At 42.0% G+C, this 15,069-nt stretch overlaps 1 protein-coding gene across 2 annotated transcripts in view; it reads right to left on the bottom strand.

The window, feature by feature from the left end:
• The window catches only part of LOC115866397 (C-C motif chemokine 4), a 165,734-nt gene that overhangs the window by 78,532 nt on the left and 72,133 nt on the right, over positions 1-15,069 (bottom strand). Inside the window, exons 12-13 of one of the 2 annotated variants that reach the window (XM_030881930.3) lie at positions 13,203-14,813; positions 11,324-11,419 (exon numbers count right to left, since the gene is read on the bottom strand). The exons of the other annotated variant lie outside the window; for it this stretch is intronic. The gene's annotated coding sequence lies outside the window, so the exon portion shown is untranslated. The remainder of the gene's footprint in view (positions 1-11,323; positions 11,420-13,202; positions 14,814-15,069) is intronic. 2 annotated transcript variants of the gene reach the window in all.

Here is a 15,069-nt window from a genome sequence, read left to right as displayed (position 1 = left end):
CGCTGGGGCCCCCATAACCCAGGCAGTCGTGCCACCTCCGTGTCCTGTACTCACCAGGGCAGACCCAATTGCTCCAGGGCAGCCTCAGGAGCAAACTCCTGTTTCGGTAACAATGGGGTGATTAAGGAAGAGGAACAAAAATCTTTCCATGCAGCTGCACAAAACACAGATTAAATCACCGCGATTGGCTTGGTAAACCCTGTATCTATGGAATATCTGAATGTATGAGTGTTCCCACAAATGAAACCCATCTAGCTCCAGCAGCTGTGAACTTTCAGGACTAGTACATTCAGGAGTTATGACAGGTCAGAGTCTGAGCTGCCCCCACAGTGCCCACAGAGGGACCAGAGACCTACCTACAGGTTTTGGATGGCCTCCTGGGGGAGAAGAAGTTGGCTGTGACTCACGGTAGAGGCAAGGACACTGAGAGCTGAGACCCCAGGAAAATATAATTATTACTATTTTTTCATATTTTGTTTTGTTCTGTTGCTGTTTTTATTATTATTTGTTTTTATTTTTGTTTAGTTTTTTATATTTCTATTTCTATGTTACTTTTTTGTTGTTCTGTGTTTTTTCCTTGTTTTTCTTTTTCCTTTTTTTTAGTTTGCTTTTTTTCTTTGTTCTTTTCTTATCACTTTTTATCGTTTTTGTGTTTGTTTTGTTTTTTCCTTCAGTTTGCATTCTGCTTTCGTTTTCCATTTTATTTCTTGTGTTTCTTAGTTTTGTTTTTAATTGTTCAATTTCATTTTGTGATTCTTTTGTTTGTCTGGTTGTTCTCTTGTTTTTTGTTTTCTCTGTTTTTGTTTCTGTTCCTTATGTTGTATGTGTGTGTTTTGTTTGTTTGTTTTTATTTGTATGGTTTTGCTTTTACCATTTTTGTGGGGTTTTGTTTGTTTGTTTGTTTTTAATTATTGCTGTTGTTGTATGCTTGTTTTTGTCTTTGCTGTTTGTCTTGTGTTTCGTTTTTCTGTTTGTTTTCATTTGTTTTCTTCCTGCCCTTCTTTTTCTTTTATTTTTTTCCCCCTTTTTTGCTGAGCCATGTGACTTGCAGGGTCTTGGTTCCCAGGCCAGAGGTCGGGCCTGAGCCTCTGGGGTGGGAGCACCGAGTCCAAGACGCTGGAATGCCAGAGAATTCCCAGCCCCAGGGAATGTTAGCTGGCGAGAGCTCTCCCGGAGGTCTCCATCTCAACTCCAAGACTCAGTTCCACCCGACTGCCTGCAGGCTCCAGTGCTGAATGGCCCATGCCAAACAACAAGCAAGACAGCAACACAAACCCACACTCATCAGACAGTCTGCCTAAAGTCAGACTAAGCCCACAGACACCCCAATACTCACCACCTGATGCAGCCCTGCCCAGCAAAGGGAAAAGATCCAGCTTCACCCACCAGAATGCAGATACCAGTCCCTCCCACCAGTAAGCCTAGGCAAGCCACTAAACCAACCTCACCCACTGGGGGTAGACACAGAAGCAAGAGGAACTATGACCCTACAGCCTGCAGAAAGGAGACCTCAAACACAGTAAGTTAGACAAAATGAGAAGACAGAGAAATATGTTGCAGATGAAGGAGCAAGGTAAAAACCAACAAGACCAAATAAATGAAGAGGAAATAGGCAATCTACCTGAAAAAGAATTCAGAGAAATTATAGTAAAGATGATGCAAAATCTTGGAAATAGAATGGAGAAAACACAAGAAACATTTAACAAGGACCTAGAAGAACTAAAGAACAAACAAACAGTGTTGAACAGCACAATAACTGAAATTAAAAATGTACTAGAAGGAATCAGTAGCAGAATAACTGAGGCAGAAGAGCGGATAAGTGAGCTGGAAGAACAAATGGTGGAAATAACTGCCGCAGAGCAGAATAAAGAAAAAAAGAATGAAAAGAATTGAGGACAATCTCAGAGACCTCTGGGACAACATTAAACGTACAAACATTCAAATTATAGGGGTCTCAGAAGAAGAAGAGAAAGAGAAAGGGTCTGAGAAAATATTTGAAGAGATTATAGTTGAAAACTTCCCTAACATGGTAAAGGAAATAGTCAATCAACTCCAGGAAGAGAGTCCCATATGGTATAAACCTAGGAGAAACATATCAAGACACACATTAATCAAACTAATCAAAATTAAATACAAAGAAAAACTATTAAAAACAGCAAGAGAAAAGCAACAAATAACATGCAAGAGAAAAGCAACAAATAACATACAAGGGAATCCCCATAAAGTTATCAGCTGATTTTTCAGCAGAAACTCCACAGGCCAGAAGGGAGTGGTAGGATATATTTAAAGTGATGAAAGGGAAAAACCTACAATCAAGATTACTCTACCCAGCATGGCTCTCATTCAGATTTGATGGAGAAATCAAAAACTTTACAGACAAGGAAAGGTAAGAGAAATCAGCACCACAAAGCCAGCTTTGCAACAAATGCTAAAGGAACTTCTCTAGGCAGGAAAAACAAGAGAAGAAAAAGACCTACAAAAATAAACCCAAAACAATTAAGAAAATGGTAATAGGAAAATACATATCAATAATTACCTTAAATGAAAATGGATTAAATGCGTCAACCAAAAGACACAGACTGACTGAATGGATACAAAAATAAGACCCATATATATGTTGTCTACAAGAGATCCACTTCAGACCTAGGGACACATACAGACTGAAAGTGAGAGGATGGAAAAAGATACTCCATGCAAATGGAAATCAAAAGAAACCTGGAGTAGCAATACTCATATCAGACAAAACAGACTTTAAAATAGACTGTTACAAGAGACAAGGAAGGACACTACATAATGATCAAGGGATCAATCCAAGAAGAAGGTAAAATAATTGTAAATATTTATGCACCCAACATAGGAGCACCTCAATACGTAAGGCAAATGCAAACATCCATAAAAGGGGAAATCAACAGTAACACAGTAATAGGGCGGGACTTTAACACTCCACTTACACCAATGGATAGAGCATCCAGACAGAAAATTAATAAGGGAAACACAATCCTTAAATGACACACTAGACCAGATAGACCTAACTGATATTTATAGGACATTCCATCTGAAAGCAGCAGAATACACTTTCTTCTCAAGTGCACACAGAGCATTCTCCAGGATAGATCACATCTTGGGTCACAAATCAGGCCTCAGAAAATTTAAGAAAATTGAAATCGTATCAAGCATCTTTTGCGACGACAATGCTAAGAGATTAGAAATTAATTACCAGGAAAAAAAAAACCTGTAAAAATCGCAAACACATGGAGGCTAAACAATATGCTACTAAATAACCAAGAGATCACTGAAGAAATCAGAGGAAATCAAAAAAGACCTAGAAAAAAATGACAATGAAAACACAAAAACACAAAACTTATGGGATGCAGCAAAAGCAGTACTAAGAGGGAAATTTATAGCAATATAATTCTACCTCAAGAAACAAACAAACAAAAAATCTCAAAAAACAGCCGAACCTTACACCTAAAGCAACTAGAGAAAGAAATACAAACAAAACCCAAAGTTAATAGAAGGAAAGAAATCATAAAGATCAGAGCAGAAATAAATGAAATAGAAACAAACAAACAAAAACAATAGCAAAGATCAATAAAACTAAAAGCTGGTTCTTTGGGAAGATAAACAAAATTAATAAACCTTTAGCCAGACTCATCAAGAAAAAAGGGAGAGGACTCAAATCAATAAAATTAGAAATGAAAAAGGAGAAGTTACAACTGACATCACAGAAATACAAAACATCCTAAGAGACTACTACAAGCAACTCCATGCCAATAAAATGACAACCTGGAAGAAATGGACAAATTCCTAGAAAGGTACAACCTTCCAAGACTGAGCCAGGAAGAAATAGAAAATGTGAAGAGACCAAACTCAAGTAATGAAATTGAAACTGTCATTAAAAATCTTTCAACAAACAAAAATCCAGGACCAGATGGCTTCACAGGTGAATTCTATCAAACATTTAGAGAAGAGCTAACACTTACCCTTCTCAAACTCTTCCAAAAAATTGCAGAGGGAGGAACACTCCCAAACTCATTCTTCAAGGCCACTATCACCCTGATACCAAACCAGACAAAGATATCACAAAACAAGAAAATTACAGGCCAATATCACTGATGAACATAGACCCCAAAATCCTCAACAAAATACTAGCAAACCAAATCCAACAACACACTAAAAGGATCATACACATGATCAAGTGGGATTTAGCCCAGGGATGCAAGGATTCTTCAATATAGCAAATTGAAGAATAAAAACCATATGATCATCTCAGTAGATGCAGAAAAAGCTTTCAACAAAATTCAACACGAATTTATGACAAAAACTCTCCAGAAAGGGACATAGAGGGAACCTACTTCAACATAATAAATGCTGTATATGACAAACCCACAGCAAACATTATTCTCAATGGTGAAAAACTGAAAACATTTCCTCTAAAATCAGGAACAAAACAAGGATGTCCACTCTTGCCACTCTTATTTGCAATAGTTTTGGAAGTCCTAGCCACAGCACTCAGAGAAGAAAAAGAAATAAAAGGAATCTAAATTGGAAAAGAAGAAGTAAAACTGTCACTGTTTGGAGATGACATGATACTACACACAGAAAATTCTAAAGATGCCACCAGAAAACTACTAGAGCTAATCAATGAATTTGGTAAAGTTGCAGGATACAAAATTAATGCACAGAAATCTCTTGCATTCCTATGCACTAACAACGAAAGATCAGAAAAATTAAGGAAACGATGCCATTCATTCACCACTGCAACAAAACGAATAAAATACCTAGGAATAAACCTATCTAAGAAGGCAAAAGACCTGTACACAGAAAACTATAAGATACTGATGAAAGAAATCAAAGATAACACAAACAGATGGAGAGATATACCATGTTCTGGGATTGGAAGAATCAAGATTGTGAAAATGACTATACTACCCAAAGCAATCTACAGAGTCAATGCAATCCCTATCAAATTATCAATGGCATTTTTCACAGAACTAGAACAAAAATTTTACAATTTGTATGGAAACACAAAAGACCTCGAATAACAAAAGCAATCTTGAGGGAAAAAAACGGAGCTGGAGGAATCAGGCTCTCTGACTTCAAACTATACTACATGGCTACAGTAATCAGGACAGTATGGTACTGGCACAAAAACAGAAATAAAGATCAATAGAACAAGATAGAAAGCCCAGAGGTAAACCCACACACCTATGGTCACTTAATCTATGATAAAATAGGCCAGAATATACAGCCTCTTCAATAAGTGGTGCTGGGAAAACTGGACATCTACATGTAAAAGAATAAAATTAGAATACTCCCTAACACCATACACAAAAATAAACTCAAAATGGATTAAAGACCTAAATGTAAGGCCAGACACTATAAAACTCTTAGAGGAAAACATAGGCAGAACCCTCTTTGACATAAATCGCAGCAAGATCTTTTTTGTCTCACCTCCTAGAGTAATGAGAATAAAAACAAAAATAAACAAATGGGACCTAATTAAACTGAAAAGCTTTTGCACAGCAAAGGAAACCATAAACGAGACAGAAAGACAGGGACGTCCCTGGTGGTCCAGTGGTTAAGAATCTGCCTTCCAATGCAGGGGACACAGGTTCGATCCATAGTTGGGGACTAAGATACCACATGCCGCAGGGTAACTAAGCCCGAGCACTGCAACTACTGAGCCCATGCGCTCTAGAGCCCATGTGCCACAACTAGACAGCCCACACACCGCAACTGAGCCCACAGGCTACAAAGAAGATCCCATGTGCTGCAACGAAGATCCTGCCACAACTGAGACCCAATGCAGCCAAATAAATAAATAAATAAATTTTAAAACAAAAAGACGAAAAGACAACCCTCAGAATGGAAGAAAATATTTGCAAATGAAGCAACTGATAGGGATTAATCTCCAAAATGTACAAACAGCTTATGCAGCTCAATATTAAAAAAACAAACAACCCGGAATTCCCTGGTGGCACAGTGGTTAAGAATCCGCCTGCCAATGCAGAAGACACAGGTTTGATCCCCGGTCCGGGAAAATCCCACATGCTGTGGAGTAACTAAGCCCATGCGCCGCAACTACTGAGCCTGCGCTCTAGAGCCTTTGAGCCACAACTACTGAAGCCCACACGCCCTAGAGCCCATGCACTTCAACTACTGAAGCCTGAGCACTCTAGGGCCCCTGCTCTGCAACAAGAGAAGCCACCGCAAATAAGAAGCCTGCACACCACAACAAAGAGTAGCCCCTGCTCACCACAACTAGAGAAAGCCCACGTACAGCAATGAAACCCAACACAGCCAAAAAACAAACAAACAAACAGCCCAATCAAAAAATGGGTAGAAGACCTAAATAGAAATTTCTCCAAAGACATACAGATGGCCAACAAACACATGAAAAGATGCTCAACATCACTAATTATTAGAGTAATGCAAATTAAAACTACAGTGAGGACTCACCTCACACCAGTCAGAATGGCCATCATCAAAACATCTACAAACAATAAATGCTGGAGAGGGTGTTGAGAAAAGGGAACCCTCTTGCACTGTTGGTGAGAATGTAAATTGATACAGCTACTATGGAGAACAGTAAGGAGATCCCTTAAAAAACTACAAATAGAACTACCATATGACCTAGCAATCCCACTACTGGGCATATACCCTGAGAAAACCATAATTCAAAAAGAGTAATGTACCACAATGTTCACTGCAGCTCTATATGCAATAGCCAGTACATGGAAGCAACTTAAGTGTCCATCGACAGATGAATGGATAAAGAAGATGTGACATATATATACAATGGACTATTACTCAACAATAAAAAGAAATGAAATTGAGTTATTTGTAGCGAGGTGGATGGACCTAGAGACTGTCATACAGAGTGAAGTAAGTCAGAAAGAGAAAAACAAATACCGTATGCTAACACATATATATGGAATCTAAAAAAAAAAATGGTTCTGAAGAACCTAGGGGCAGGACAGGAATAAAGACGCAGATGTAGAGAATGGACTTGAGGACATGGGGAGGGGGAAGGGTAAGCTGGGACAAAGTGAGAAAGTGGCATGGACATATATACACTACCAAACAGCTAGTGGGAAGCAGCCACATGGCACAGGGAGATCAGCTCAGTGCTTTGTGTCCACCTAGAGGGGTGGGATAGGGAGGGTGGGAGGGAGACGCAAGAGGGAGGAGATATGGGGATATATGTATACGTATAGCTGATTCACTTTGTTATAAAGCAGAAACTAACACACCATTGTAAAGCAATTATACTCCAATAAAGATGTTAAAAAAAGAAAGAAAACAATTGCACTTACAATAGCCTCAAAAAGAATAAAATACTTAGGAATAAATTTAACAAAACAAATGCAAGACTTGTACACTGAAAACTAAGAAACGTCATTGAAAGAAATTAGAAATAAGCTGAATAAATGGAAAGATATCCCATGTTCACGGATTGGAAGATTTAATATTGTTAAGTTAGTAATACTCCCCCAATTCATCTATAGATTCAGTGTAATTGCTATCGAAATCTGAGGTAGTTATATTGCAGAAAATAACAAGTTGATCATAAAATTTGTATGGAAATACAAGAGACCAAGAATAGCAAAAGGAAAAAAAATCTTGAAAAAGAAAAACAAAGTTGGAGCACTCACAATTCTTGACTTCAAAACAAACTACAAAGCTAATCAAGACAGTATGGTACTGGTATTAGGATAAACATATAGGTAAATAAAATGGAATTGAGAGTCTAGAAATAAACCCTTACATTTATGGCCAAACGATTATTGACAAGGGTGCTGTTAAAAGATAAACTGAGTCATATTAAACATTTTAGGAGTTATTTGAGCAAAAATCAACTAGAAGTGGGCAGCACCAAACCACAAGTGGTTAGCAGCGCTCCACCAACAGGAACTGGGGGAAAGCCTTTTATAGAGAAAAGGGAAAAGCAAAACAAGGAAATTATTTGATTGGCTATAGCTTAAGCCATTGCCTTATTTGGGAAACCTAGTTGGCTGTTTGTGATTGGTTTTCCTTAAGTTTCAATTTCTTAACCTTGAAGCACTTATAGGCTTAGATTTGGTTTGCTTATATAGGCAGCTAAGATATTAGAACTACCTCAGTCTAATGGCCTCCTTCTTTAATTCATTTACAGTGCCAGATCAACTCGATGGGGAAAGGATAGTCTTGTCAACAAATAGTGTTGGAACAACCGTATACCCATATGCAAAAGAATGAGGCTGGACCTTTCCTTATACCACACATGAAAAGTAACTTAATGGAGAATGCAAACAACGTACACATTTATTAGTAATGAGGAAAGCTGAAATAAATTTACAAATAGATGCAAATTTGGTCAATATACACAGGGCAATAATCAATGGTATTCCACCAGACAAAATTCATTTGCAGTTCTGTAGATAAGGATTATATGCGTGGCTATAAGTTTTCTACAATTTACTAGGTCCTAAAACAATGCAAAGACAATGAAAGGTACAAGCCCTTTCAAAATCAGGTCATCCAGAAGAGGACCCTAGAGAAGACACCCAGCAACCTTTTATTTTTTTTTTGGAAGAAGGCAGTTCATTTCAAACTCCTTCAGTTTTTCTCAACATTCTTCTTGGAGTGCTTTCCTCCTATTCTGTCCCTAGCTCACTCTCACTATGCAGATCGTAGCCAAAATGGCAATACCTAGGAGGGAACTCCCTTGCCCCCAAACTCAATTTAGGATTTCCTATTCTCTTATAGACCATCCTGGGCTTTTTCTTCAGATCACTTATCACATTTTATAATTTGAGATTATTTGTGTGGTTATTTCTTCACTATCTAGCTGCCATGAGAACACATCTCCATTTTGCTTACCACTATTCCTAATTGTCTTGCCCTGGGCTTTCGTAGGCTCTCCGTAACCACTTGTTAGTCAGCTGGTCAATCAATCCACAAATAAATCAACTGATGGTAAATGCTACCCCAGCACCTGGTTGTCAACCTCATTTGTGAATCACAATTTTGAGAGAAAAAAATAGGTTTTCAGTTTGGGTTTCACCCTAAATTTTGCCTAATGGAAAGTTGAATATCTGACTCATAAGAAAAGATCAAGAGCTTATATACTTTTCTTGAAGATTTTGATTTGATATATTTAACTTTATTATTAGCAGAGGACAGAAGGTTGATTTTCCTAGGGCTTTGTTTTTTTGGGGTTTTTTTGGGGGGGTGGCTCTTTTTCTCTGTGGGACATTTTAGGCCAAATTATTTATATAGGGAGAGACAAGCCTATTGATGAGGCTAAAATCAGTCTTAAAAACTACACAATTATTCAGAGCAGCTTTACTTGTAATAACCCAAAACTGGAAACAGTCCAAATGTCCTTCAATGGGTGAATGCTTAAATAGACTAGTACATCCATACCGTGGAATACTACCAGCCACAGCCATAAAAGAAACAAATAATTAATACACGCAACAACTTGGATGGAGCTCAAAGGCTTTACGCTAAGAGGAAAAAAAAGCCAATAACCCCACAGAGCAACAGCTCTTAGTGGTGTACACAGCCCTCGTCCACAGAGAGCCTCTCAGGGAGAAATGAACCACAGCAGCCAGTGGGCTGCACTCAGAGCAGTTTGGCTGGTGAGCACTCATGAGCCCTGGCTGTTAACCCTTTGCACTGACCGGCTGTTCTAAAGGGATTAACCCTAAGGCTTGGACAAAGGGAAGCCAAGGCGTAGATGATCATGAACAAGCCCTTGTGGGGTCAGGATAGGTGGAAAGACATTTGGGTTCACCTGCAAGACCTGAGGCAGTCCTCACTGTTTCCATGTTCCAACTTACTGACACCCCCTGGCAATCAGGAAGCTGATGCCCTAGCCTGGGGTCCTGGTCTGGCCTGTCCTGCCCCCAGTCCATCTCCTCACACCTGACAGTGCTGCCTCCCCTGGCCAAGATGAATGGTGCGCTCAACCAGGTCAAGTTCCTAAAGCTGCCACCTCCCTCTCCTCGAGGCCAGGGACACACATTCTGTTTCCCACCAGTACCATCATTTGGCCACCATCTTTGTCCCCTCCATCAGCCTGGAGGACACTGTAGCACACACGGAGGCCCTTATTAAATCCCCCAGCAAGCCCTGAATGAAGGCCCACAAAGCCTGTCCTTACTGAACACTGACATGTCTCTAATGAGAAAAGCTGTCTTCCAACATAGGATGGCCTTGGACATCATCACTGCCTCGCCAGGAGGCACCTGTGCCATTAGCCAAGCAGAATGTTGTGTGTTCATACCTGGTGAGTCTTCTGTCTGCTACTGTGTTGTCTTTATTAAATCACATGAGGACACAGTAATGCCCTGAGTGATCCCACCCCCAGCCTAGGGGACTTATAAATCAGTGGTTCTGAACAGGCGGCTCTTGGTGGGAAAAGCTGCCGCTGATTTGGGGAATTATTGTCTTAACCTGTGCTTCTCTTGCATGTGCCTGTATTGTTGCTGAGGCATCTGCCTCCAATGTAGCCTGATAGCGGCCAAGAAGGATTCATTTCCGTGCTAGTGAAACCCCTTGGTTTGGTTCTCAGGACCCTTGCGGAAGAAGGGGGGCATGTGAGATTGTCAGAGCTGGTCATGGTCACTAGGGGTGGAGTGTAGGGGGAGGTCATTGAGAGGACGTGACCTTGAGTTTGACCTGCAAGCTGGACCTGGGTGATCAGAGGCTGCTCACCCCCTTCCTCTGTCCTTGGAATGTGCATTCAGCTTCACTTCCTTGCTCCCAGAAGCTCCCCAAGGATGCAGCCTTGAGAGACTAAGGTGGTGTTAAGACCATCTGCATGGTGTCTGTGCCTGAGCCCAGTTACGGCCTCTATATAAACTTCTAAGATTCTGGCCGGGCAGGTGCAGAGATCTACTATCTTGCAGCGTCCAAGACGAGCCTCATGCATAAATTCTCTTGCTTTTTATTGAGTTTTATTTTATTTTATTGGTCACCCCTCATGGTATGCGGGATCCTAGTTCCCTGACAAGGGATGAACCCGCGCCCTTGCAGTGGAAGCCCGGAGTCCTAACCACTGGACCGCCAGGGAAGTCCCTCCCTGGCTTTTTAAACCTGCCATCAACCAATCTGGAGCAGCCGCCTCTCTCTTCATTCTCTCCCTGCCCTCCAAGTATAGGGGCCAGTTTCAGATTACACCCTGGAGGCTCCAGAGAAGTTTGCAACCCAGCAGAAACACATAACGTTATTTTAACCATCTGTCAAATGATGAAAACAAAACAATTTAGTAACGAATCCCCACCTTGAATACCTTCAATGTGAATTCAGGGATTTAAAAATTACAAAGTACCTTCTTTGTGAATCTGTATCAAGGTGGTATCATGCCGGTATGAGTAGTATTTACTCTTTTGACATGTCTTTGGGGAGAGGAAGGAGGTTGCCCAATCTGAAAAAGGGAAAAATCAGGAAATGAGCAAAGTCTGCCTCTATTGTCCTCAGCTTTCTCCTTTAGGCCCTTTTAGGGCATCTCCACAGCCCTAATCCTTAGTTGCCCAGTGCCTTTAATTTTTTTCTCACTCAGAGGCCATCCTGAAATCAGGTCTCTGAGCCTCTCTTCATACTAAAGTGGGAGTAACTAACCAGAGCATTTTAACAGGGGTTGAAAGGCCAAAACCAAAAGTCAGGAATCATCCATGAAGTGAGAACATCTGGTAGCTTCCAGGCTTTGGGGCCACCTGAGCCTTCCAGGAAGGATGGAAGGGAGGGCAGGGGAGAATGGGGTGGGAACTCTTGGGCACAGGGAAAGGTCTGATGTTGCAGGGCCAACAGGTAGATTGGGCTTAGCAAGGGAAGAAGGCATCCAGGGGTGCTAACAAAACCCGAGACTTGTAATCCTACAGACAGCCCATTGCCACCTGGCCCACCAGGAAGGGGAGACACCTGGTCACAGGAGGGAGAAAAAGGGCTTAGATTTGCAGAGCACCTACTCTGTGCCAGGTATTGTGTGAGGTGCTCTATGGATGACACCTCAGTTGACACCCCCGCCCCAACCCTTGACATAGGTTCCCATTTCTGGATGAGGGTACTGAGACCCAGTGAGGCTAGGTCTTTTTTTTTTTTTTTTTTTTGCGGTACGCGGGCCTCTCACTGTTGTGGCCTCTCCCGTTGCGGAGCACAGGCTCCGGACGCGCAGGCTCAGCGGCCATGGCTCACGGGCCCAGCCGCTCCGCGGCATGTGGGCTCTTCCTGGACCGGGGCACGAACCCAAGGCTAGGTCTTTGAAGTAATGTGTCTTATTGGACAAACTCTAAGAGGATGGGCCTGCCCAGTTAACACAAAGCCACTGCTGTGGGTGGCTATGCCCATCTGGTATCTGAGTGACCCATTCTGAGGGAACTGAGTCATGGGTCTTGCCTACCTGGCAACGCAGACCTGCTGCTCCTCCAGGCTTCCTCACCACAGTAAGCAGCCCTTGGTCCCGAGACCCGACCCCACCCAACTTAGGCAGATGAGCTGGGCGTCCCAGCCAGTCACTGCCATCATCAAGATCCTCCTTCCCATGGCCATGGCTGAGTCCAGCCTGATCATTTTCACCTGGAGGACTGCAGCAGCCTCCTAACTGGTGTCTCCACCGTTGGCCTCCCCGAATCCATTCTTCACAAACCACTCAGAGTGAGCTCCCCAAAATGTAAAACTGATCACGCTTTCCCTGTTTAAAACACACCAAAGGCTTTGTGTTGTCCTCAGGATAAACCCCATCTCCATAACAAGGCCTGGTGTTGCCTGTGCAATCTGACTCCTGCCCCCTCTCTAGCCCCATCAGGAACTCCCTTCCCCTGCTCTCAGGGTTTCAGCCACACTCAGTTCCTGATATGTGCTAGGACTTCCTGCCTCAGGACCTCTGCACAAGCTATTTCCCTTACCTGTATTCCTGTCTTCCTTGCTTTTCAACCTACCTAACACTGCTCAGATGTTCTCTTATCAGAGAGGCATTCTCTGAGCTCCCAATATATTCCTTTCCATTGTGTTGTTTATTCCAATGTATAAGTATCTAGCTACTTTTGTGATTATTTATTTAATGTTTGTCTCCAGGAGAACAGGGACCACAATCTTTTGATTCTTTGTGGTATTCTTGGTGCCAAGCAGAAGGCCTGGCAAATGGTAGGCACTTGGTAAATATGTATTATATAGATGGATAGATGGACAGACAAACAAGTAGATGTTCTTACCGAAAGCTCACGCTGATTTTTCCTTTTGCCTCAGGCTCCAATATGGCTTGGCATAGTACTGTTACTGATCCTGTCTTTATTTAAAATTTTGACATTTTATTAAAATGTTATTTATGTTGATTACTGAGGTTTTTTTTTTTTGGTGCCCCCTTAAATTTTGTGCTCAAGGTCAGTACCTCACTAACCATTCCCAAGTTCCAGCCCTGCCCATAGTAAGGAATTAATAATAACTATTGCTAAAATAATTATTATCATATAGATAAGACATAATAGAACAATCATAGGCTTTAGAATCAGACAAACTTAGGTTTCAACCTGGCACATTCATTCATCAATCATCCATTTACTTAAACGTGCTCAATGATTTTTTGAGACCCCGCTCTGTGCCACCTATCTCTCAACATGCTGGGATACAGTGTGACAGAAACACAGCCTCTGCCCTCAGGGAGCTTCCAGTCTAGAAGCTCTGCTGCTGACCAGCTGGTGACCTTCTGTGAGTCATTAGGCTTCCTGAGTCTCAGGTTCTTCATCTGTAACAGAATAATAACAAAAACAACAACAATAACAATAATATCATCTGCCTGTATTGCCCAAAGGTTGCGAATTTTAGCAATCAGCTATGTCAACAGACATGAACCCATATCCCAATACAATGCCCCATCTGGTATTATTTGCAGTTTCAAGGAAGAGGCCCAGAAAAGGTAAGTGTCCTGTCTGGGGTCACACAGCCTTCAGAAGCAGAAACAAGGGCAAATCTAGTTTTCCTGCTTCATGATCAAGGCTCTGCTGCATACAGACAGATCTCCCCTTCCTGTCCCAGCATCTTCCTGAGATCTCGAGGACTGGGAAATGGTGGTGACCCATCCCTTTTGCAGGGAGGACAGTCTTGCCCTGTTGTGGCCCATCCTGGGCATAGTCCAGCCTTGGGGAGGGTCTGAAAGAAAGAGGAGTTAGCAGAGGAGGAAAAGAATAAATTAAAAGAGGAGGAGGAAGAGGCATCCAGAAAAGGGGCCAGGCCATACCCCCTCCAGGGTCTTGCCACCTCCTCCTCCTTCCTTTCCCCAACATTCCCAGGGACAGAGAAGCAGGTCTCAGTGTCCTAGTGGACACAGCTCAGCCTCATACCACCCTTCTCAGGGCAGAACCAGTGGCTGACCTGACCATACTCTCTCTCTTCCATCTCTCAAAAAATCCCACACAGTTTGTGCCAAGCTCTTTTAAGACTTCTGTCCTCTGCCCCAAAGCAATTGGGGCATCCCAGCTCAGGGTGCAGGAAAAGCAGATGCCCGAGGCCCCTCCTACTGTTACCGAGTCCAAGCTTGTACTGCTCGCCACACGACAGACCAATAAATCTAGAGATGAGGTGTTGGGGCAAGGAATAGTGACTTTATTTGGAAATCCAGCAGACCAAGAAGATGGTGGACTAATGTCTCAAAGAACCATCTTACCTAAGTTAGAATTCAGGCTTCTTTTTTAGTAAAAGGGGAGGGGGTGTGGTTGGTTGTTGCCAACTTCCGGGGGTTGAAATCCTTTGTTCTTGCGACTGTCCACATAGGTCAGGTAAACCGTCAACAGGACAAACGTTATTCTTTGTTCTGCAAATTTTTATCTCTATATGAATGGAAAAGTGTTACACCCTTAAAGGTCAGAGCCTTGAGAATGGGCTATCCTGTATATTTCAGGCTATAGGCAACATTCTTAACTTGTAGCAAAAACAACAGAATACAAAGGTCAAAGTAAAAGAAACAGTACAAATATGGAGTCAGATTTGTTCTTCCCTATTATACTACCCCACCCCCCTCACCTCAGCCAGAGCTTGGGAATTGTCCTGCTCTGGATTTAACCCCAATATCACTTTCTTTCAGCT

This window comes from Globicephala melas, chromosome 20 (genome assembly GCF_963455315.2).
Source record: "Globicephala melas chromosome 20, mGloMel1.2, whole genome shotgun sequence".
Classification (NCBI taxonomy): Eukaryota; Metazoa; Chordata; class Mammalia; order Artiodactyla; family Delphinidae; genus Globicephala; species Globicephala melas.
This window is presented reverse-complemented; position numbering and strand designations above follow the sequence as displayed.